This window comes from Neofelis nebulosa, chromosome 1 (assembly GCF_028018385.1).
Source record: "Neofelis nebulosa isolate mNeoNeb1 chromosome 1, mNeoNeb1.pri, whole genome shotgun sequence".
In the NCBI taxonomy this organism is placed as follows: domain Eukaryota; kingdom Metazoa; phylum Chordata; class Mammalia; order Carnivora; family Felidae; genus Neofelis; species Neofelis nebulosa.
In genome coordinates this window covers 121834330-121856949 of record NC_080782.1, presented here as the reverse complement: position 1 = coordinate 121856949, position 22620 = coordinate 121834330, and the positions used below count along the sequence as shown (strand labels likewise).

General features: G+C 47.0%; 1 protein-coding gene and 1 long non-coding RNA gene across 3 annotated transcripts in view; one reads left to right on the top strand and one right to left on the bottom strand.

Annotated features, from left to right (window-relative positions):
• LOC131513846 (uncharacterized) overlaps positions 1 to 22620 on the top strand; it is a 73266-nt gene that overhangs the window by 33960 nt on the left and 16686 nt on the right. The window lies entirely within an intron of this gene.
• Positions 1 to 22620, bottom strand: part of FGF1 (fibroblast growth factor 1) — an 89066-nt gene that overhangs the window by 53566 nt on the left and 12880 nt on the right. Inside the window, exon 1 of one of the 2 annotated variants that reach the window (XM_058733131.1) lies at positions 15530 to 15554. The exons of the other annotated variant lie outside the window; for it this stretch is intronic. The gene's annotated coding sequence lies outside the window, so the exon portion shown is untranslated. Of the gene's footprint in view, positions 1 to 15529; positions 15555 to 22620 lie in introns of those variants that run through there. 2 annotated transcript variants of the gene reach the window in all.

Below are 22620 nucleotides of genomic sequence, written 5' to 3'. Positions count from 1 at the left end.
TTCCCTCCACCAGCCTCCATTACTTCTCCATCCTTTCTGGTTTTTTCTCTGTTAATCTCACTCAGCCTCCATGCGCTTCTTCCAGGAGTGGTCCCTTACCTCGGGCACCCTCTGAGCTCAGGCCACACCGCAGCCTCCCTTTCATGGTCACTACACTCCATTACTGTCTTGTTTTTCCCTCACTTTCTTGGTGTCTGTCAGGTTGTATACTGAGAGCCCACTACCCAATATCTGAGCCGTCATTGTCTCTTCCCCAGTTCAGAATCCATGACCTGGCATGCCGTGAGGCAGAATGCACTATAATAAATCAATCTGAATATAATGGAGGCTCATGGACAGATTGGGCAAGAGGTTGTAAACTAATCCGGGCTCAACACCAGTTTCCAGTGCCCTAGCATAATAGACACGTACCCACGAAAAGCAAAGTGGACTATAGGCCGGTTTTACCAACTTAGGCTTTGGGCAGCATTGGTGATAATTATGAAGGTAGTTTTTTTGTTTTTGTTTTTTTTTTCTTGGAAAAGAACATACCACCAGCTTTTCCAATAATAGGCCTCTTCAGTGAGTTCATAAATTAGATTCAGATTTTTTTTTTAAATGATCTACTCTTGGCCTAAAGCATGCATTACTATTTAGAGATAAATGATGGCATAATGTGTCAAGACTTTTAACACTGTACTAGGTGGTTCTATAACCAATGATGCAGAGACTCCACAATCATCAGTTCCTCCAGGGTTAAGAAAACTGTCACCTTTGATCACTGATGACTAGATTAACCTCAGGTGTTCCTCCCAGGACATGTCTTAATCATTCTTTTATTCGACACACTTAATGGGTAGCCTTCTGTGTGCTGAGCACATTTCTGGATAACATGGAGGATATGGTAAAGAATAGGAGGCAAGCCTTGCCTCCCAGGAATTTACCGCCCAGCAGGGGAGGTAAACACACACAAGTAACTCATGGGGGGAGAAATGTGACAGATGTCACAAATAAGGCATCAGGTTTTATGGGAGTTCCCAGGAGGCACAGATTACTGATGACAGCGATATCAGGGAGCAGTGGTTACTTGGGACAGTATGTATGTGGGACTAGGGTCTCAAAAGGCCAAGATTGAAGGCACACAGGACAGAGGATACAGCATACAGCATGGGCAAGGAACAGAGTTAGGAAAATGAGGTGAGAAGCGGAACGAGAACCCTTGGAGTTAGGGGTGGCTCATCTATAATGGGTTCTTGGGGGCAGGGAGTAAGGCAAGAAAGACAGTGTAGCCAGATCTTATATCTCACTTCCTGTGCAGTATCTCCACTCGCATGTCCAATAATTACCTTAAACTTAGGATGACCCAGAAAGAGCAGTTAATTTCCCCTACGTTGTCCCTCAGCCTTTCTTTTTCAAGGATTTCAGATCTAAGTAAACGTCCCCAGTGTCTCGGCCAAAAAGCAGAGAAGCCTTTTCTGTATCTCCTTCCCCAAGCTCTATGATTTCTCGCTCCAAGCTCTATCCTCCGTCTGACTTCTTCTATCTTCTCCGTTACTACCACTGTGTTCCAAGCCATCATTTCTCACCTGCCTCCTGTTTTAACCCTTGGCTTCCTACAGCAGCTTGCTTACGTGAGATTTTACCACCTTGCTTGGGTAAAACCTTCCGGCGTCTTCCAAAACACGGTGCCCCACAGGCTCATGATCAGGACTTACCCCCTGTCACCGCTCCCTCCTTGTTCTTTGAGCCCCACCTACACCACCAGCTATCCTCTCTTCCTTGAGCTCACCAAGTGGATCTTCCACAGCAGATTTGCATTTTCTGTTTCCTCCCCCAGAACGCTGTTCCCTCAGCCTGAAATGCTTCTCTTTCCTTACGCCTTTACGCGTCAGCTTGCTCATGGTTCACAGCTCAGCTCAGATGTCACCTTGGCACAAGGGCCTCCTCTGCTGACCCTCCTAAAGCAAACAGCCCCTTCTCAGTTTTTCTCTACTCAGAACGCCAGCTTTTTCCTTTATAGCGCTTATGTGAAATGCTCTCTAATACCGATGTTTGTTTTTCCGTTTTATCACCACCACTCCTACGACCATGTAAGCTCCATGGGGGCTTTGTCTTAGCACTGTCCCTTCAGTCCTTAGCACAATCCTAGCCCTCAAAGCTACTTAATAGTTATTCATGGAATGCAGGGGATCTGGGCCACACACCCAGAAATTCTGATTCATTTGTCTGGGCTGGGGCCAGGCAAAAGAAGAGTTAATTAATTTGAATCTTTTAACCGCAGGCATATTTTTTAACCACGTTATACCTAGCATGATCCCCAGGTAGTTCTAAGTTTAAGACAGAGTTGAGACCCTGGTCTTGAGAACGGAAATCTCGCTAGCATCTTACTATTCATGGTGGGGTCCTTGGACCAGCAGCACAGGCTTCACACCGTTACTTATTAAAGTTGCAGTATCTCAGGCCCCACCCCAGACTTAGAGAACCAGAATCTGCAGTTTAATGAGATACCCAGGTGACTTGTATGCATATTAAATATAAGAAGCACTGACCTAGCAGAAATACAGAATTCCCGAGGATTAAGTGCTTTGAATTTGGCAGGGTGAGGTTGTTATATCTGTAGGACATTGAGGTGGGCTTGTCGCTAAGACCATTGGGAAGGTGCTTCTGAAGCCCCAGAATGAGAATTTAAGAGGAAGTGGGTATCTTCACCAAAATGCTCTTTGAGGGTTGGCGTGTAGGGGCTTGGTGAGGTCATCCGGGGAGAGAAGAACAAGAGACAAGAGAAGACAGAGTTGATGGGCCACAGGAGAGCCCCAGGATGGCACAAGAGGAGGGGAGCTGAGGCGTGGAAGTGAGAAAAGAAAGAGACTGATGAGGAATGCTTCTAAATTAAGTCAGGACAAGGGACAAGGTCAAGAAAGGGGCAACCCAATGTATCAGCTGTGCAGAAACATCAGGGGACATAGTCCAAGAAATAACCATGAGTTCTGTCTGCAGAGATGGGTGGATGGGGGAGCCACGAGAGAGGAGGAGAGGCTTGCACCAGTGTGAGGAGCTGGAAGCAGTGAGCCCACACCACCCTCCCAGCAACAACTGCGGTCCCACCAAAAGAAAATTCACGTCTCGAGGGAGTAGGAAGGGAGAGAAGCTTTTCTTGAATGAGAATGAGAGACCTGAGAATGTTTGTCAAGAAGAAGAAACCTGCAGGCAAAGGGACCGAAACGACTGCAGATCCAAAGAGAATTTAATTGATAAGGCCAGGCGTGCAGCGCGTAGGAGACAATCAGATGAAGAAATGTAGACTACACTCCTGTGCGTGTTAACACGGAGACCGACCTAGGCGGGTGCCAGGGAAAATAATAGGCTGCCTTCGGCGAAAGAAGCTGGGTGAGCATGGAAAGGCAGGGGCAGCTTTCTTTTCAATTTAAGAAGTAAGAACTGAGAAGTAAAACCAGGGAGAAAACACCTGTGTGCACTCTAGCCAGACTTCACCAATGTTAACATTTTCTCAAATTTATGTCAGATCTTTTCTATGCATGAGATAAGACATTGGAGAGAAAGTTGAAGTTCCCTCTCTTTCCTTTTTGCATAATATTTCTCTCTTCCTGTGAGGCAGCTACTATTATGAGCTTAGGGTGTGTGTAATGCCCACAAACAGTGTGCTGCCTGGTTCTGCAGTTGGCTTTTCTCCACTCAACAGGATATCTGAGATCTATCCCCTTAGACACACCCATGCAGATACATCAACAGACGTTATAGGAGTAAATTCTATAAGTAAGCTCTGATCTTACAAATGGCCGCCACTGTAAGTGCATATATTCTGTAGGGACAGACATTTATGCTAGTTTTTCACTGCTGCTGCGAACACCCTTGCACATGAAGAGGTGTATTTTTTACTGTCCTTTCTTTTGAACTTTCTGAAGTTTTTACCATGTGTATTTTGAACAGGTGTTTGAAATAAGAAAAATTCGTTTTACTTAAAAACCTGCAGATTAGTGTTTCTCAAAGTATGATCCAGGGGATGCCACAATTAGAATTACATGGGACATTTGTCATAAATGCGGATCCCTGGGCCCGGCCTCAGATCTACTGGTTCTACACTATAATAATTCTCCCTAGGAGATTCTCAGACATTCTCCAGTTTGGGAAGTTTCAGAGAGACAGACGGTTCCTCTGAGAGGGGATGGGGGTGAAGAGAGGTATGCAAGGAAAAGAATGGAGAATAACACTGATTGACAGCTCCTTTGTGCCAGGCACTGTGCTAGGAAATGATATTTGGAGTGGCAGGGAAGGGGAAATCCATGGGGATTTATCAAGATAATACATGTAGGAAGTTCAGAAGTTCGGCAAAGGTGACCACGGCAGTTAAAAATAGGCTCTGGAGGGGTGTCTGGGGGGCTCAGTCGGTTAAGCATCTGACTTCAGCTCAGGTCATGATCTCACAGTTGTTGGGTTCGAGCCTCACGTTGAGCTCTGTGCTGAGAGCTCAGAGCCTGGAGCCTGCTTCTGATTCTGTGTCTCCCTCTCTCTCTGCCCCTCCCCTGCTCATACTCTGTCTCTCTCTCTCTCTCTCTCAAAAATAAATAAACATTAGGGGCGCCTGGGTGGCTCAGTTGGTTAAGCATCCGACTTCGGCTCAGGTCATGATCTCATGGTTCGTGGGTTCAAGCCCCGCATTGGGCTCTGTGCTGACAGCTCGGAGCCTGGAGCCTGCTTCAGATTCTGTGTCTCCCTCTCTCTCTGCCCCTTCCCTGCTCACCCTCTGTCTCTCTCTGTCTCTCAAAAATAAATAAACAGTTAAAAAAATTTTTTTAAAAGGCTGTGGAGTCCATCACTTAGTGTCTGTGTGCCCTTGGGAAGTCACACAACCTCTCTGAGCTTTAGTTTCCTCATCTGCAATGTATAATAGTACCTGACTGAAGAATTTTATGAAGATCAAATGATTTAAGGCGCGTAACCTGCTTAACCTAGAATTCGAAACTTTTTAGGTGGCCACCGAATGAGGACAGTAGTGGTGAGTGCAGAAGTTTAATCCCCCTTCGTAATCCATACGTACACATCTCATAGTTTGGGTCATAGCCCATTTTTGAAACTACAGCTGAGGTTTATAGTATCCAGATGCTGCTTTCCTGTCACATGGATGGAGATCTTCAATATGTGGTCCTCAGCCACTCTCTTCTTCTCATGGGGAAATATGATTAACACATACAATCAGCTGTAAGACGCCGGTTCTAGAAATGTATCAAAGTGGAAACTGGGGAGTCCCTGTGTTGTTTGAGGTGGGGGGGCTGGGTCCGAAGGGTAAAGATTTTAAACTCTAAGTGTAAATATATACCTTAACATGCACATGCTCCCTCATAGCATACACACGGCCCAAAATGATCCCCGTGGAGGAGGAGAGTATATGTCGACACAGGGGCAGTGGTAACACAGCAGTAGCTACCCCTCTTCCCCAGGAGCGCCTTTCCAATAGGGCCAGTGGCTGGAGGGCGAAGGAACCAGAGCAGAGGGAAAGTCTGCAAGGGTTTGGTCGGAGGGGGTTGGGGGGAGGCTCTGGTCTGCAGACAAGGAACGGAGAACGATGACCCAGGGTGGCCACTACCTTTCCTTCCTGTGTCCTGTGTCTCGGTTCACCTTTCTCCTGTGACGTGCCTCAGCCCCCGCAAGTGCTCAGGATCCCTGGCTTAGAGTTCACATACAGAGGTCTGAGTCCCAGCTCTGCCTCTTAGGATCTGTGTCACTTAACTCTTTTTTTTTTTTTTTTTAATAGGCTTTAGGGTTTTTTTTTTTTTTTTAATTTTTTTTTAACGTTTATTTATTTTTGAGACAGAGAGAGACAGAGCATGAGCAGGGGAGGGTCAGAGAGAGAGGGAGACACAGATTCTGAAACAGGCTCCAGGCTCTGAGCTGTCAGCACAGAGCCCGACGCGGGGCTCAAACTCATGGACCACGAGATCATGACCTGAGCCGAAGTCAGCCGCTTAACTGACTGAGCCACCCAGGCGCCCCTAGGCTTTAGGTTTTAAAAGCAGTTGTTAGGTTCACAGCAAAATTAGGAGGAAAGTGCAGAGGGTTTCTACTTGCCCCTCCCCCCACATGGCACAGTCTCCCTTGTTAGCAACATTCCCACCTGAGCGGTACATTTGTTATAGTGATAAATCTACCCTGACGCATCATACTCTGCCAAAGTCCATAGTTTGTAACAGGCTCACTCTTGGTGCTGGGCATTCTGTGGGTTTGGGCAAATATATGATGACAGGTGGGTATCTGCCACCACTGGAGTATCAGACGGAATCGTTTCACTCCCCTAAAAATCTTCTGTGTTCTATTCATTCCCTTCCCCCCAGCCTCCTGGAAACCACTGATCATTGTGCTGCGTCTTTACTTTTGCCTTTTCCAGAATGTTGTAGAGTTGGAATCATATAATGTGTAGCCTTTATAGATTGGCTTCTTTCATTCCATAACATGCATGGAAGGCTTCTCCGCATCTTTTCCTGGCTTGATAGCTCATTTTTTTTTTTTAATTTTAATGTATATTTTTGAAAGGGGGGAGGGGCAAGGAGAGAGGGAGACAGAGGATCCAAGCAGGCTCTGTGCTGACAGCAGCAAGCCCAATGTGGGGCTCAAACTCATGAACCAAGACATCATGACCTGAGCCAAAGTCGGATGCTCAACTGACTGAGCCATCCAGGTGCCCTGATAGCTCATTTCTCCTGAGTGCTGAATCATATTCTAACATGTGGACATACTACCTTCTCTTAGCCTCAGTCTACAGTGCTCTGGGTAGCAGAGGCTGAGAGAATTCATAATAATGTTAAGCATGAATGTTCTAAGTGCTCGATACCACCCACTCTGCTGAATGCCTCTTTCTGCCCTACCTTACCTCATCCTTCCTAAAACTTGTCACATAGGTCTTAGGAACAACCGCCCGCCCCTTCCCTTACAGATGAAGACACTAAAGCTTAGGGGAGATAAATCATTGGTCAAGGCCACAGATCCAGGAAGGGAACCGTCTGGAATTCGAACCCAAATGTTCTGACTCCAGGTTTTAGTATTGAGGCTATAACCTTCCAGGAAGATTCTTGCCAGTGTTTGGCACATAGAGAAAAACGTGTCACCAAACTTATTATTGTTACAATTTTTGCAGCAGAGCCATTTAAATTGGAAGGTCACGATTCTTTTCTAAAGAGAAATATGAGGCACTGGTGGGTGGGAGGCGGTCAGAAACTTCCTCATGCCTCACAAGCCTGGAACCAGAACTAAAAGCCATGGTTAATGGAGGCTCTGAGTTGCTCCGAAGAGAGTACTGGTGGGGTTTTTTTAAGGTATCATCTCCTGAGTACTTACCAGATAGGTTATCCCATCCAATGCTACAACAACCCATTTTAGGAAACAGAAGAGCCCAGGAGACTCAGCTCTGCTCATCATCCACCCCTGAAGCTTCTCCCGTGTTTTCTGCCCCACCCCGCCCCCACCTCCCCGCTCCCCACCGCAGCCTGGCCAACATTTGCAGCTCCGGGCGTGCGTCACGGCACAGAGGCAGCCTGGGAACGTCTGGGTCTGACCGGTGTCTGGCCTGAGGTGTGGGTGCCTTGGCAGCCGGCTCCAGCTCTTCCTCATCTTCCTTCACAGTACCCACTGGCCCCCGGCACCCTCTGCCGGGGCACACCTGCTCACTCCCTGTCCCCTCCACTTCCTTCTGCCCTGGATTTCCAGACAGAGTCAAAAATGGGTCCACATCAAATAAGATTTGTTTGCTCTCAGTGTAATTTTCCATTTATAGACAGCTTTCTCTCAGGAGGCACTGTCCTCCTTCCTCTGTCTCGGTTTTTTCTGGGTATTTGAGGATAAACTGCGTTGTTTTTAAGCCCTGCGGTCAGCAGCCCAGCCGGTCGTTCATTCAGAATGTCTCCAGAGAGCCTGCAGTTGTTACCCTTATAGGATTTATGCTAATTTCTGTGGCCTCTGAGATCTCTGTGGAGCTGGGGCCACATAGCCGGTGTGTAGCGTTAAAAAGAAATGCCCGGTTGGGGCCAGCAGGGTCCTCATCCACAGGCTCATCCTGGTGCGACGATGAGGATGAGAAGACAACAGAAAGAACAGCTGCTGCTTAGAGCATACTCCTCCAGGTGCTAAATGGGATTTGCTTCTTCCTCTGACGTATAAGTGCTGCTCTGACCCCATGATACAGATGAGGACGTGGGCAGACAGAAGCCAGGGCCGTGGCTGACCTCTCTGGCCCAGCCACCCCACACGCCCCTCCCAGCCCTGGTCTCTAGCCATACCAGCTTCGGTCTGGTCCCTTGGATCACCATGTTCTCCCACCACAGTTCCTTTGCACACGCTCTTCCCCTTGCCTGGGCCACTTTCTCCTCCACTGTGCGCCGAATCCTCCCTGACCCATCTTTCAGATCTCAACTGCAAATTCTTCAAGGATGCCCTACTGCCTCCCCCCGCCCCCCGCCAGCAAGATGCTCCATTAAAGTTCAGATAGCCCTGCCTGCCTCTGCTCAAGGGTACTGGTCTGGACTGAAATCCTACTTTTACTTGTGAAATTTTCTGGTTAACATCTGGCTCCCTCTCCGGACCCTTAGTCCACGAGAGCAGGGGCTTGAAAGTGCTACCTTGTACATAATTCCACCACTACACTTCGCAGGCCGGACTGAAACAATTTATTGATTCATTTTTCTCATCCCTTGGTCTGTGAATTTCCTGAGGGCAGCGTCCAGGTCTTTTTCTAACACGGTGCTCAGCTCAGTAAATATTTGGTGAGTTGAATTGAATGGACGGGATTTAATGGAACAGTGTAAGTGGAGAAAGGGCGCCTGAAAACTCAGAACTCAGAGCCCACAAAATACCGTCATTCTGAATCCACCCCCCACTCTTGGAAATCTGGAGCGATGTTAGAGAGAAGGTTAGCTTTTTAAAAAAAAACCAAGTTGCCTTGTAATTTGGATTGTGGCATAGAGGGAGCCATGACTCTCCCAAAGAAGCATCGTATTACAGTCCTAAAGCCAAGAGAGGTGAGGAAGAAAGCACATCTGCCTCTCAGAGGTTCATCCGAAGTTTAGAAAAAGTCGGAGCGGAAATAACTAGTGGACTCTCACTGGAAGCTGTGCTGGGATTTGGCTCCTTACGGCCCTCGGCCTTGCGTCATTTCCTTATCTCTCTTGGGGGACCTCGCCTGGCTTCTTCCCCACTGACTGACTTTGACTCTGTAAATGTTGTGGTCTGGTTGCATTGGAAGCACCCCCGTCTTTGGGGCTGGCCCTTTCCAGGCGCTGATGTCCTTTGGTCTGGCAAATGGGTCCTAGGGTTTCCATACCTGAGAGACGGGGTTGGGGAGCGGGGGAAAGAGAACAAACAGGGCTTCTCTTCCGTCCGGGGGATGAGGAGGGCGAGGGGCGGTCTGTGGGTTACAGGCCTGGTGCTCACCCAGCAGAGTTTTATGAAGATAAGTGCCAGGTAACCGCAGGCTCCCACATCCAAGCGGGGCCCAGCCTCAGCCCTGCCCACCCCAGCTCCAAGGAAAACAGCAGCTATTTGGAAAAGCTGCTTTCATCCTGCCTCCTCCTTCCTATCGTAACAGATCATGAGCCTGTTCTTCCGAGGGCTGAATAGCCCCTTTTAAGATGTTAGAAACCTTTTCTGAGTAAGAGGATTAACTTAGTTGAATTTAATAGTAGTAGCACATGATAGATTAACAGTAACGTGAAAGAACAGTGAGGCTCCAGTGACCCATTATGACGTTGGCTCGTGGACTGCCAAGCATTTTGCAATAAAAACGCCGACTAGTTATCACAAAGGATGAATTAAAGGGACACTACCCTCCGTTGTCCCCCACTGTGAACGTGCTCCTAGCAGGCTCCCTGGCAGGTACGTAAACTTTGCTTTGCAAATATCTGTTAAACTAATTCCGGGATTTACTGAGTGAGGCTAACTTAAGGTTCTGACAGTTTTCCAGAGTGGGACAGAAAGCCTTCATTTTAAACATAGTTTGCTCCAACATTTTCGGTAATGGCACATAGAACTATTTGCCATTCTCCTTTAGCTTCTAGACTTAGTTCCCACTCATCCAAAATTTTGAATGTATTCCTGAGAGTTAACGAGTTAAGTGGAATCCCACTGGCGCAAATCAGATCAAAGGAGGGTGTTTTTGTTTTTTTAAATAGCAATCAAAGAGTCATTTTTAAAGAGGAGACAGAATCCTATATAACCTGAAAATATAGCACAAATATTGAAAGCGAACATCTTGGGGTTCCAGTGGCTGAGGTAGGAGAAAGATACGGTGAAGTTGGAAATGGAGATTAGAGCAGGTTTCCAAACTGAAAATCAGATTGAAAATCAGATTGAAAATCTGACTGCCTTTGGTGGGCTGGGCCCCAGATGGTGCCATGGAACACTAGGTCCAGAAGAGGGCGCTCTGAACTAAGTGTGCCAACGCCGTGGTAAAATCGCGAATCTCTAGAAGAGACTGGTTATACTTGTCTTTCCTTTTTCTACGTTTTTGTGTTGTCTGTAGGCATAAGAGAGAGAGTTTTCATCCCCTGTGCCAACGAATCATCTCCTGAAAGTATTACTAAACTGAGGATTTCACAGATTGAATACCAAACCCCAAGAGGATCATCATGTTTAAAAAAATCTTTTTAATGGCCTTCAACCTTTGGTCTCCCGAAAATCTGTGAACAAATTTCCCACACCATGGACTCTTTCACTATGTCTAAATGGTCCCTCAGGAATTGGTGTATTCTTTGAATATCGACCCTACACGTAGAAAATGGATGGTCAAATCAAGCAGGGTGGACTTACTTGATGTTTCTGAGGGTTACGTGTCTGTGTTCCAGATTTATCAAGTGAATGAATGAAAGGTACCGATCTGTGTGAGTGTGGTACTTACCCACAGCATCCTGATCACCAAGGAAGCTGTATCTTTGTCAGCTTTAAAGCCTAAAAGATACTTTAAAGCCTTGTTTCCATTTATCAGCTCCTTTGGGAATACAGTTTCTTCCCTACAGTTTTTATTCCCAGGCCCTGAGGGAAGAGCAGACAGTCTCAACAAGTACTTGGAGGAGACGGCATACCATGTGCAGGCTCTGTGGCTGGCAAATTCGATATTAAGAATTTGTCCTATGGCAGGACTCACACCAGTACCCAGAGGCCGACGCGTGAGGTTCACAGCAGCGTTGTTAATAATAGCAGGAATTTGGAAAGCATGTGCCCCAGTAATGGAATGATAAATGATACAGCCAAGCAAATACCAGGCGGCCATAAAAAAGAGAGCTAAACATAAATGTACATAGATGAGTGGGGGGAAAAGGAAGCCCTAGAACAATATATGTGGAATTATTCTATAACTGATTTTTAAATGTTTTTTTATTCTGAGAGAGAGAAAGAGGGACAGAGCGTGAGCAGAGAAGGGACAGAGAGAAGGGGAGAGAGAATCCCAAGCAGGCTTTGCACCGTCAGCACAGAGCTCGACTCAGGGCTCAGTCTCACGAACCGTGAGATCATGACCTGAGCCAAAACCAAGAGTGGGACGCTTAACTGACCAAACCCCAAGGGCCACCCAGGTGCCCCTGAATTTTAAAATTATGTGTGTATCTGTAGATACAGGGCTAGAAACCTGAAAACCTGATGAGCTCTAGAAAACGGGATGGGGTGGGTAAGGAGGAACTCACGTTTTATTTTGCTTTTGCAGGTATTTTTCTAACTTAAAGGAAAAACCAATAACATCTTTAAAGCCCTCTGAAAAGAGGGCAAAAATGCTATCCACTCAGTCCTTTCCTACAGCTCCCAAACTCGCTAAATCCATCCTCCTGGAGAATGCTTCCCATGCCCCCCACCCCCTGCCCACTTCTGCCCTGAGTCCTGTTGCTTCCTGCAGGCCCAGGCATCCCAAAGGATGCCAGAGCCCCAACACCTCACAGTCCTCCCTGGGCCTCTGGAGTCCTCCTTCCACCTCACTCTTCTATCCAAAGTGCCTGTGATCTCCTCCAACACCAGGGTAGCACACTTGTGACCCATGAGCCAGATGTGGCCTAAGGCTATATAGTTTGCTAGAGCCGCATATTTGGTTGTGTTTATTCTTAATCGATTTGATGCTTACTACTTGGGAAGTTTCACTTAGAATTCCTGTTCTCTGTCTTCTCTTCAACCACCAGAAGATCTGGCCCACTACACCCACCTTCCCACGTGGCTAGAATGAAGTGTCAGCCTGACCCAGGGTCTCCACTGCTCTGTCTTGTGGAATCTCCTGGCCCTGCGGGCAGGAGAGCTTTTCATTCCATTTTAGACCCTTCTCCTCTATCTAGTTTCAACAACAGCACCAGCTTCTAGATCTTCTTCTTTCTCTTTAGCTGCCCTTGTTCAGCATCCTGTCCTGGCTTCCTCTCCATTAGCCATCTTTTGAAGTCCAGCATTCCTCAGGGGTCCGTCATTGGTATATATGCTCTCCTTGTCTCCCTGAGTATCCTGTCTTCCTCAGGTTCCACTCATGTCTCCAAAATCCCAAATTGCCTCTGCCTTAATTAATGACAGTACAGTGGTTATAAAGTAACCCAAACCACAGACCTTAGTCATACTCCCTTTCCCTCACTACCCACAGGCCTCTCCTAATGATTTGACCTAACTATTCCTTACGTTGTCCTTCCTTTCCTTCCCTGCCATCATTGTCTTGAGTCAGGCCAGCAAAATCTTGACCCCTTATCCAAGGCAGTTGCTTCTAATTTTTCCCTCTGTAGCTTATTCCTCTTAACCCATGCACGACACCTCCAGCCTTGTCCTTTCAAACCACAAATCTGATTGGGCCTCACACTTCCTCAAATGTGCTTCATGATTCTTCACTGCCTACAGGCCAAAGTTCAAACTTCTTAGCTTGGCATTCAAGGCTCTTTATGATCTGGTTTCAGCCTTTATTCATTCAGGCAACAAACTGAGCACCCATGATTTGTCAGGCCTTGAAGATACTTTTGTGAAAATAAGTGGTGGTCCCTGCCCTTATGGGACCACATTGTAACTGAGTCCTTATAGACTCCCCACCCTCAACATGCACCACACACATTAAAGGACAAGGAAAAATTCAATACCAAGGAACTAAGAGAATAAAGAGTAAATCCAACTTTAGAATAAATGGTCAGGCAAGACTCCTTGAGGAGATGACATTTAACCTGAAACCTGAAGGGAGAAAAGATTCTAAACAAAATTCCTCCTTCTCATTCTGGCCTCTCTTCACTCCCTTTTCCTGTCTACTCTGCACTCCACGCAGGCTGAACCATCATCTAGTACTTGTATACCTTGTCCTTGGGGGTGCTTCTGCCCTAACTGTGATCTTCTCAATGAGAGCAGTTCAAACTGGGTCCCCAGTTGTTCATTTGGGTCCCCAGTGCCTGGCAGGTAGTAGGCTCAATAACTGTGAGATGAAAAACTGGATGGATGGATGGATGGATGGATGGGTAACTGGAGGGATAGGTGAGTGGGTGGGTGGGTGGATGGATGGATAAATGGATGGACAGATACATGGGTGGGGGGGTGGATGGGTGGGTAGATGATGGATAGATAGGTGGGTGGATGGATGGATGGATGGATAGATGGGTGAGTAAAAACACACATGCTTTAAGCTGAACTGAGTCTTTTGTCTTTGGGGGATAATTTTATAACCAACAAAGCTGAGGCTTTGACTTCGCAGGAGTTGGTTAGTGCTGGAGAAGAGTGACTAAAAAGAATTCTCACTCAGGTTCTCTACCACTTTAGTTACATGTCAGTTTTTCTATCTATTCATCCTTATTATTGTGAAATGGGCAGGTCTTTTTTGAATTGAAGTATAGTTGACATGCAATAATATATTAGTTTTAGGCATACAATGTAGTGATTCAACAATTACATGTGTTACAAAAGGCTCACCACAATAAGTGTAATTACCATCTGTCACCATATAAAGTTAATGTAATATTATTCACTATATTCTGGGCAAACATTTTTTCCTTAGAAATTAAGAAAACAATAACATTTTACATTTTTCCTTCAATAAACAGCTCTTAACCAGATCTTGTTTCAATTCTAAGGGAATTTTTTAAGGCAGGAAAACGAGAGGCAATATACACTGTGCTTAAACGTCCAGCCTATGCAGCTAGATCCCTGTGTTCAAATACTGGTCCAGCCACTCCCCACAGTAGATCCTGGGAAACCTCACCAAGCCCTCAATGTCTTTACCTGTAAAATATGACTAATAACAGTACCTACTCTCAGAGGGTGGCTGGGAGGATTCAATGACACGTATAAGAGCAGAGCACCTGAAACAAAGTTAGGACTCAAAAACTGGGAGGTGCCGCTGTCACAGGACTGATGTTTCTTTAGCTCAGCCCATCCAAATGCCTCCAAAAGCTTCTAAGAGAATCCTAGCCAAAGACGACAAAGGACATGCACTTCAAGCTATTTTTCTGGTTGAAGAAAAGAAATTCTCTTGCTCATACGCTCCCTGGCTCCATAGCAGGCCCACAGAAGTGGCCACAGACACAACGCACAACAGACTTCATTCACATTCTGAACATCTCCCTGCTCCCACTGCCCTACGTTAGCCTGGTTCAAGCCTGTGCTAACTGGCCATAAACAGGTCCAGATGGCAGGTCACACAGTATGGCTGTAGTTTCTCTCCATTTGCCTGTAATCTGGGCTTCCTCACAGGACCTCAGCTCTTAGGTGGCTGAAAAACAGTTCAGTCTTGTCCAGTATAAGAATTTAAACAGTCCTGGGGCACCTAGGTGGCTCGGTCAGTTGAGCATCCAATTGTTGATGCCAGCTCAGGTCATGATGTCATGGTTCTTGGGGTCAAGCCTCACGTCGGACTCTGTGCTGACAGCCTGGAGCCTGCTTGGGATTCTCTCTCTCCCTCTCTCTCTGCTCCTCCCCTGCTCATGCGCTCTCTCTCTCTCTCTCTCAAAATAAATAAATAATCTTAAAAAAAAAAAAAAGATTTTAAGCAGTCCTGTTAGGCACTACTCTGCCCCTGAGATTCCCTCCCCTTTGGCCGCCCTCCCGCTGCTTTTGGAAGTATCATCTAGCAGTAAGAGGAGTGGAGGTCCCTGAGTCTCTCACTGGAAGAGCTGAGACACTCATTCATAGGCCTCTGGGGCCCAAGGTCTCAGCGTGGAACCCTTTGCCTGCCCTATCACTGCCTACTCACCGCCTTTACGGCTCAAGTTGAGGTCCTGGTCTCTCTTGTTGCAGTCAGAACTCAGGGAGGCTCCTTGGCTGACCAGCTCCTGTTGGCCATGGGCTCCTTGTTTCCCCAGCCAGGAGGTCACCCCCTGGCCCCACAGCCGGGTCACCCCACAGTGGCCTCTGGCTGTCATCTCAGCATCTGCATCATGCAGGAATCACAGGAGATACAGAGTATGAACTACGCCCACTTGCCCCTGGATCATACTCACCCATACTCTCAACCCTCCAGCCCTCCCCATGTTACAGGGCCAGCCATCCTACGCTCGGCTCATCGGGATGTTTCCACGGGCAAGCCACCTCCACCCCGCATTCCCCCACACGCACACACACACACCTTCTTTTCCACCTCCATCTTTGGATGCTCCCGTGGCAGATGGCATCCCCTACACAGTGGTAGAAACACCACGATCTGTCCACCAGACTGCTGTGTTAAATGGGAGCTCAAGCAATTTTGCAAGTCTTCTCTTCACAAATCTTGGCAGCTGAGCTGACTGTCCTCTTTATTCTCTGTTCCCTTTTCCTTCTCTGGCGCTGTGTGACAGGTCCCCTGACCCAGGCTCTGGGCAAGGAGACTCCAAGTGGAGCATGGTTTAAAGGCAGCAGGATGGGGTGGGAGGGATCAAGATACATAGCTTCATATTTGCCTTATTTTCTCCCTCAGGCAGCCATGCCTCTCCCAGGCCTACCATAGCTAAAGGAATCATTGTCCTTCAAGGCATTTTCCTTTGTTTCATTCATGCATGTGTTCATTCAACAACTGTGATTGAGCACCTGACATACAGGCACTGTGCCGAGAACCAGGTCAGTAGCTGCCTCACGGACGTAATGTAAATACACTTGAACTCTTTGAACGACATGGGGTTAAACTGTGCAGGTCCACTTATATGTGAGTTTTTCCACATATGTTTTCTCTTCCTTATGATGTTCTTATTAGCATGTTCTTTTCTCTAGCTTGATTAATTGTAAGAATACAGTAGATAACATACAAAATGTGCATTGACTCTTCACATTATCATTCAGGCTCCCAGTCCACAGTATGCTATTAGTAGTTAAGTTTTGGGGGAATCAAAAGTTATACATGGATTTTCAACTGCATGGGAGGTCAGCCCATGTTCAAGTGTCAACTGTATTCTCCTCATGTGAAAAGATGCTCAACATCATTAGCCATGAGGGAAATGTGGATTAAAACTACAATGTGATACTATTTCACATCCGCTAGAACGGCTGCAATCAAAAGATGGTTAATAACAAATGTTGGCAAAGATGTGGGGGAATCGGAGCTCTCTTCCATTGCTGATGGAAATGTAAAATTGGTATAGCCACTTTGGAAACCAGTTTGACAGTTCCTCGAGTGGTCACCCATAGGGTTACCATATGAAAGTACAATCCCACTCCTAGGGATATACCCAAGAGAAATGAAACATACGTTCATACAGAAACATGTACACTAATGTTCATAGCAGCATTATTCATAAAGCCAAAAGGTAGAAACAACACAAATGGCCTTCAAATGACGAATAGAGAAACAAAATGTGGTATGTCCATACGATGGAATATTACGGGGCTGTAAAAAGGAAGGAAGTACTGATAACATGCTATGACATGAGTGAACCTTGAAGACGTTATGCTGTGTGAAAGAAGCTGCCATGCAGTACTATATTTTGTGTGATTCATTTGTATGAAGTGTCCAGAGTAGGCAAATCCATACAGGCAGAAAGTAGATTGGTGGTTGCCAGGGGCTGGGAAGGGGTAGAATGACGAGTGATTGCTTCATAGGGGTGGGTTATTTTTAGTGTGGTGAGTGTCCTGAAATTATTTAATGGCAATAGTTGCACAACTCTGTGAATATAGTGAAAGCCATTGCATCGAACACTTGAAGTGAGTAAATTGTGTGGTATGTAAATTGTATCTCAAGAAAGCTGTTAAAAGATGTTCTCATCTCTCTAACTGAATGTCTTTTCCAGTTCCTTAGCTCTCCTAGGACAAATATGAATTCAACTTCCAGTTATTTTAGGACTTTTTCCAACACACTTTTTAGATCCAGTGTTAGGTAGCTAGACATCTATTTAATGATTTTTATTTATTTTTTTAGGTTGATTCGTTTTTAGAGGGAAAGAGCACAAGCAGGAGAGAGGGGCAGAGGGACAGTAGGAGAGGGAGAGGAAGAGGCAAAGAGAGAGAGAGAGGGAGAGAGAGAAAGAATCTTAAGCAGGCTCCACGCTCAGCATGGAGCCCAACTCGGGGCTCAAGTCCACAACCATGAGATAATGACCTGAGCTATAGTCAAGGGTCAGACCCTCAAGTGACTGAGCCACCCAGGTGCCCCTATTTAATGATTTTTAAACTGTTATTTCCCATTAGAAAGTAAGTTCCAAGAGAGCAGGAACTTTTGTTTTGTTGGTTGTTATATCCACCATGTTTAACCTGTTCCATGTCATGGAACTCACATACCAAATGGACACAAAATCCCAGCTAGGCATGAGATGACTGCTATAGGCATCATTCACTCAGGACATGTCTACTGCAGCCTCATGGTGTATGGAGTGAATGAATGAAACACACATGTCTCTGCCCTGGGGGAGCTTGAAGCAAAGGAAACCTGTCCTGAGCAGGTCTAGCACTTTGATCAAATCTGAAAACAAGTAATATCTAACATTCACTGGAGGTTTACATACACAGAAAGTGGGGATTTTGTTAAAGTTGCCCTTATTGGGGCTTTGTGGGCATTTAGGCTGAGCTGAGACAGTCATGCAAAGAAAAAGAAGACAGATTCTAAAGGATTGGGGGTGAGTGAGAAGAAGGTCAGGCGAGACAAAAAGAAAACGGCATTTTCCAGTGCATTTGCTGGTTCCAAGGAGCAATTCCAAGCTGTGATTTTAAGTTCTTGTTGAGGTGGAGGGTAGTATTGAGAAAGGGGAAAGTGCCAAGTACCATCCTTCATGTCCAGTGTCGGGAAGTCTTCGGGAAGAGATATGAAGGGAAAGAGTGACTCAGTGGCTGGGAGGGGAGGGAACAAGGGTGTTTCAAAGGGATGGGGAAGATTTCATTACCGTACAACAGCCTTCTTCACAATGGAAAATTATGGGAAGGATAACCAAGGGGTCAAGATACAGGGCGAGAAGATATACAATGATGACACAGTTGGGAACCCGAGAGGCGGGCTTGTAGATACGCAGCCCATGGTGGGTGATGGAGGTCTTGGGGTCAAAAATTAAAGCAAGAAAACTCATGCAGTTGACTTTTCCTACACATACAACCTCCTCATTCCACCTCTGTCTTGCCCCATGTTTTCTTTTTTCTTTTTTAAATTTTTTTAATGTTCATTATTTTTGAGAGAGAAAGACAGAGAGCAAGCAGGGAAGGGGCAGAGAGAGAGGGAGATAGAATCAGAAGCAGGCTCCAGGCTCTGAGCGGTCAGCACAGAGCCGGATGCGGGGCTCGAACTCACAGACCGTGATATCATGACCTGAGCTGTAGTCGGCCACCCAACCGACTGAGCCACCCAGGCGCTCCGACCCCCATGTTTTCATTTTAATACACAGGGTTTCTAGAAAACCTGTAATGAGAAGGAGATGTAAAACAGGGCTAGGAACTGACTGAGACATGAACATGGCTCTTGCACAAGGCAAGGCAGGGTCAGAGAGTTTAGACACTTCAAGAGATGGGAGGAGACAAGGAAGATGTGGGCAGAATAAAGTTCAGGGTCAAGGATGACGCCACAGAATCCAGAGCAAATTGCTAACTAGAGCTTGGGGAGAAGGAAAGATGGGTCAGAGATAGAACCGAGACCCAGAAGGCTTATGAGCTAGAAAATAAAGATCTTGGAGGATCTTCCTAAAGGGGTTGGCTTTACAACTAGAAGCTGTAAGTTTACAACTGACTTTACAACTAGAAGACACACTCCCGGAGTTCAGGGAAGCTTGAGAATTAGAGTGAACCCAGGCACAGATGAACGAGGTGAGGTTTTCTTTATTCTTGAGGTCAGTCGCCTCTATTGTGTTTTTGATTTGCCCAGCTGTCCACCCACCAGGAGGACCAGATGACAAAGATAACCCATCTCCTTCAGAGGCCATCTCGCCTGCTGATCAAGGGCAGGGACTTTGGCCCAGGACGCTGCCCAGGCTCTGTGGCTCCCTGGCTCTGTGTCACTGAACATGCACACTGGCTGCACCACACTGAACCCTGTGCCTCGTCTGTAAAAGCAGGGGTGAGAAGAAAGGACTGTTATTGAGATGAAACGAGATAGTAGAGGCAAAGCTCCTAGCAGTATGGCACCTAGAATGCTTCCCAAGCCTCAGAGGCACTTTTCTGTGGGTGTTTTACCACCTCTAAAATCAGGAAGTACAGCATTTTTTTTCACAGTTGTATGTAAAATGATGGTGTATGATTCAGTTTACGGTGTCTTAAATTTGATGAAATAGGGAAGTAGACGTCCAGTAAAAGGCAGTTGTGGTGTTTTGTGGTTATTCTACCTGTGCTAGATTCATGGTTCCATCAATGTCTAGAGGTTTCATTCTTGACTCTAGCTGGCTGAGCCTTTTCCCTGGGGGACAGGAGCCTGGGTCCTGGAGTCAGCCCCACTGAGGGTTAGTCTTGACTTGGCTACTAATCACAATGAGACCAGGGTCATGTGACATCACCTCTCTGAACCTTGGTGTCCTCTCCTCTATAAGGGGGATAACAGTATGACGCACCCTCCTAGATTTATGTGAGGATTCAATGGCACAGAGTTCTGTAAAGTGCTTAGCAAAGTACTGCAGTTGTATATACATTGAATAATGATGATGACAAGAGTAATAATTAAATGGAAGCATTGACTTAGATAACAAGATCACAATTTCTAAAAAGTGTTATTATTATTATTATTCCTGAGATACCTGGGGAGCCCCACCACAAAACAGCCAGCTCGGACTCTGGGTGGGCAGGGATCTCAGAACCCAAATCAGCCCTCCTGTTGTGCGATGGTGGGTATCTAGGACTGCAGCCTAAGGCCTTGAACCATCTCCCCCACTGCCATCCTTCTTCCTGAGCCAGCTTTCTGTCTCTCCAGCACTCCCCTCCTTAGGACTTTGGCATCTCTGGACACATTTGTTTAGGAACTGTTTCCCTTGGAAAAGAGGGCACAGTCATCTCCCTTGGAAAAGACCACCACAGATCCTGGCTGGGGTTTCTCAAGCAATTAATGACCCAAGAGCTCCCCAGCGAGGCTCTTCTCTGTCCTGTCATCCTCCTGTCTTGTCTTGCACACTTGCCCACTTCGCCCAGCTATCTGCTTCTGTCCCTCAACCTGCAGTAGCCTACAAGTGCCTTTTACCTCTCCCTAATGAGACTGGCTTATCAAAATCAGTCAAGGTCTACATTTATCACATCAATAACTCACACACCAGAACCTCCCCATATCTCCAATCTCCCTGGTGTTGCCCATCCGAATTCTCTATTCCTATCCAATTCTCTATGGGCCTGGGCCTGGGTGGCCCAGTTGGTTAAGTATGTGACTTCAGCTCAGGTCATGCTCTTCTGGTTCGTGGGTTTGAGCCCTGCGTCAGGCTCTGCACTGGCAGCTCAGAGCCTGGAGCCTGCTTCGGATTCTGTGTCTCCCTCTCTCTCTCTGCCCCTCCCCAGTTTCTGCTCTCTCTCTCTTTCAAAAATAAATAAATAAACTTTACAAAATATAAAAGAAACAAACAAAGTTCTCCATGGTTCTGAAAACATTGCCCAGACTTCCTCTGCAAGCGCTATAAACAGGTTTTCCTCCGGGGAGGCTGCCCAGAGAGTCTCTGCCAGTTCCTTTCTTCACCCCTGATATTTCTCCTCCCATCATGAGGACAGAAGCGGGAACTAATGACTCTTCCCCAGATTGGCTCTGTGGCAAGCCTTTCTCTTCTGAGGGGAGACCCGCTCCTGCAGTCTGCCTTGCTGTACCTTTAATAACTGGCCTGCCTCGTCGGATCCATCCCAGGGGCAGGAATACCCAGACTTCTACGTACGGCTCTGCCAGTGGAAATTCCAGTGTAACCTGAGTGATTCTAGGATGGGATTTGATGAAAGTTCTTTTTTTTTTTTTCTTCTTAATAATAGGGTTTTTTTTTTTAATGTTTATTTTTGAGAGAGAGAAAGACAGTATGAGCAGGGGAGGTGCGGAGAGGGGGACAGAGGATCTGAAAAGCAGGCTCTGTGCATACAGACAGCAGCAAGCCTAATGTGGGGCTCGAACTCATGAACCATGAGATCATGACCTGAGCCATGATCAAGGGTTGGACGGTTAATCGACTGAGCCACCCAGGCGCCCCAGTGAAAGTTCTTTATCTCTAACAGCCACTGGTTTCCCCTCCAGGTCCAGTTATCATGGAATCAGACCTGGAACAGCAGCAGGGGCCCTGTGGATGCTCCTGGAGGAAGCTGTGGAATTAGGACTTTTTTGCTGGATTTGCAACACAACAGAGTGGCTCTCATGGTCTTAGGAGTAGGTCAAAAAAGTCCCAGCCTCTCAAAATGTGTTTCTGCTCACTTAGAAATCTTAAGGGTGTAGTGCAGTGTGCTGGCTGGGTTGGGGTGTAAGGTTTCACACAAGCAGCCGTAGTGTGGCATCGCTGAACCTAGTCCCATCGAGACTAGAAAGCATGGCCTCCTGCACGAGGTTCCCTACAATGATTTATTTATCTGTCTATCTGCCCATCTGTATATTGTCAGACATATCCCCATCCCCAAAATGCGGCATTTAAGCCAGCATATGGAAGACAGTGTGGCATCAGAAAGATGTCCAGACTGTAACAAGATGAGCAAAACTCAAGCCAGGCGAAGGAAGAAGGCAAAGAAAGGCTGGGCACCTGGCAGTCCCTCCGAGCAGTAGATAGAAAGGAGTGGGCTTTCTCCTTTGCCACATGTCCACACTGCAGAGGTTTTCTTCCGGGGGATATGAAAGATCAAAGTGCCTTGTACGGCCAGGCTTTGGAACCTGGGGCCACATTCCTCCCGGCCCTCCAGGGCTGGCTCTTGCCTGTTCATACACTCCCCTGTTTGTGCCCACAAAGGATGGAGGAGGCACCCTGGCTGGTCTCATGGTGGCTGCCTGTGCATAGCCCTCTGGGCAAGCAGCTCGTCCCCTTTCCCAACCTTCCCATCCTGGCTCTCCCCTCTGGCCCCGCTCCCATGCAGTAGGATGCCACAGAGGTCCTGCCCTTACTCACAAAGGCAGGTCTGTCTGGAGCTGAGCAGGGCAGGCCCTCAGGGGAGGGCCTGGGCTCCACTCTTCTCTCCTTAAGGAAACAGACAGGTCCAGTCCAGTGAGTTGGGGAGAGGGTGTTGCCCTTGTTAAGTATCTCCTCACAGGCTCAGGCAGAGAGGCGAGGTGACTGTGTGACAGGAGAGTGCTCTGCTCAGGGCACCTGTGTTACAGGGCTGCATAAGAGGGCCAAGTCACCTCCC